Source organism: Ascidiella aspersa, chromosome 5 (assembly GCF_963924565.1).
Source record: "Ascidiella aspersa chromosome 5, kaAscAspe10.2, whole genome shotgun sequence".
Lineage (NCBI taxonomy): Eukaryota > Metazoa > Chordata > Ascidiacea > Phlebobranchia > Ascidiidae > Ascidiella > Ascidiella aspersa.
Genome location: NC_139451.1, coordinates 12382037 through 12384536, shown reverse-complemented (window position 1 = coordinate 12384536; position 2500 = coordinate 12382037). Strand labels below are relative to the sequence as shown.

The 2500-nt window shown below is 52.7% G+C and overlaps 1 non-coding gene across 1 annotated transcript in view; it reads left to right on the top strand.

The window, feature by feature from the left end:
- Positions 1–1097: 1097 nt before the first annotated feature.
- The window catches only part of LOC146144003 (small subunit ribosomal RNA), a 1811-nt gene continuing 408 nt past the window's right edge, over positions 1098–2500 (top strand). The window contains exon 1 of the ribosomal RNA XR_014500483.1: positions 1098–2500. This exon is cut by the window's right edge and continues 408 nt beyond it. This is a non-coding gene — a ribosomal RNA (small subunit ribosomal RNA).

The window sequence follows — 2500 nt, the reverse complement described above, 5'->3', positions numbered from 1 at the left end:
AATTTTTTAAGTTTGTCGACAGTCCTTTGCAATTTTTTCGATTTTTCTTTTCGACACTTTTTTGCCGCGCGGCGGGCCTTTCCACGTTCACATAGAGGGCAGGTCTTTATTTTTTTGTGACTGTCCTTTACAATTTTTTTTTTCGCGCACTCGGGCTTTAGCATATTTCCGCCCAGCGAGCAAGAGCATATTTAGGCCGCGGGAGCATGAGCCTGTTTAGGCCGCGCGAGCTTTGAATATATTTCGGCCGCGCGCGCGAGCAAGAGCCTATTTAGGCTGCGCGAGCATTGAGTATATTTCGGCCGCGGGAGCATGAGCCTGTTTAGGCCGCGCAAGCATTGAATATATGTCGGCCGCGCGAACATTGAACATATTTCGGCCGCGCGCGCGAGCAAGAGCCTGTATAGGCCGCGCGAGTATTGAGTACATTTCGGCCGCGCGAGCAAGAGCCTGTATAGGCCGCGCGAGTATTGAGTACATTTCGGCCGCGCGAGCAAGAGCCTGTATAGGCCGCGCGAGTATTGAGTACATTTCGGCCGCGCGAGCATGAGACTGTTTAGGCCGCGCGAACATTGAACATATTTCGGCCGCGCGCGCGAGCAAGCGCCTGTATAGGCCGCGCGAGCGTGTGATATGCCTCGCAATAGTTCAACACCTGGCGCAATCGTGCACCTTTTTTTTACGTTAGAATTTCAAACGGAAGACCCCAGGGACAACACTCATCTTTGCTATACTTGTGGGAGCTGACAAGCTTCGACAAGTAAAGAATCGGTGAAAAGGCGATTGGCTCGCTGGGCAGATGTTGCTGCTGCGCGAAGAGCCGAGTGTCAGTTTGTCGGGTTCTGAGCGGTCGCTTCGGCGAAGTTGTCTGGCGTGCGTTGCGCTCGCGCCGGTGTTGGCGACGTGGCGGTCGAAAGGCCTGCCGACGAAGTCTTACTCCGGCGGGTGCGACGGGCGGTGACGGTTTTCTGAGTTCGGGCAGCCGAGCAAAGAACGAAATTTTAACGGAGAAGCCTTCGGGTTTCGCATCGACCGAGCGACGGCGCCGCATCAGCGGCGCCTCCTTCGTCGGCCTTTCGGGGCTACGCTAAAGTAGCTACCTGGTTGATCCTGCCAGTAGTCATATGCTTGTCTCAAAGATTAAGCCATGCAAGTCTAAGTACGAGCTCTCGTACAGTGAAACTGCGAATGGCTCATTAAATCAGTTATGGTTCATTTGATCGTACGTTTTACGTGGTTAACTGTGGAAATGCTAGAGCTAATACATGCGTGAAGCGCCGACCTCGCGGGAGGCGTGCTTTTATCAGACCAAAAACCGACCGGGCTTCGGCCCGCAACCTTTGGTGACTCTGGATAACTTTGCGGATCGCACGGTCTCGCACCGGCGACGGATCATTCAAGTGTCTGCCCTATCAACTTTCGTCGGTACGGTACTGGCCTACCGAGGTTCTTACGGGTAACGGAGAATCAGGGTTCGATTCCGGAGAGGGAGCCTGAGAAACGGCTACCACATCCAAGGAAGGCAGCAGGCGCGCAAATTACCCATTCCCGACGCGGGGAGGTAGTGACGAAAAATAACAATACAGGACTCTAAACGAGGCCCTGTAATTGGAATGAGTACACTTTAAAACCTTTAACGAGTATCCATTGGAGGGCAAGTCTGGTGCCAGCAGCCGCGGTAATTCCAGCTCCAAAAGTGTATATTTAAGTTGTTGCGGTTAAAAAGCTCGTAGTTGGATTTTGGGCGCAGGCGGCCGGTCCGTCGCAAGGCGTGTACTGGCCGTCCTGGCCTCACCTCCGGTTCTCCGCCGGTGCCCTTGACTGAGTGTCGGCGGCGGCCGGAACGTTTACTTTGAAAAAATTAGAGTGTTCAAAGCAGGCGATTCGCCTGAATAATGGTGCATGGAATAATGGAATAGGACCTCGGTTCTATTTTGTTGGTTTTCGGAGCGCGAGGTAATGATTAAGAGGGACAGACGGGGGCATTCGTACTGTGCCGTTAGAGGTGAAATTCTTGGATCGGCGCAAGACGAACGACTGCGAAAGCATTTGCCAAGAATGTTTTCTTTAATCAAGAGCGAAAGTCAGAGGTTCGAAGACGATCAGATACCGTCCTAGTTCTGACTATAAACGATGCCAACTAGCGATCGGGGGGCGTTAGTTTTACGACCTCTCCGGCAGCTTGCGGGAAACCAAAGTCTTTGGGTTCCGGGGGAAGTATGGTTGCAAAGCTGAAACTTAAAGGAATTGACGGAAGGGCACCACCAGGAGTGGAGCCTGCGGCTTAATTTGACTCAACACGGGAAATCTCACCCGGCCCGGACACAGTGAGGATTGACAGATTGAGAGCTCTTTCTTGATTCTGTGGGTGGTGGTGCATGGCCGTTCTTAGTTGGTGGAGCGATTTGTCTGGTTAATTCCGATAACGAACGAGACTCTGGCTTGCTAACTAGTTACGCGACCCAATCGGTCGGCGTCTAACTTCTTAGAGGGACTAGTG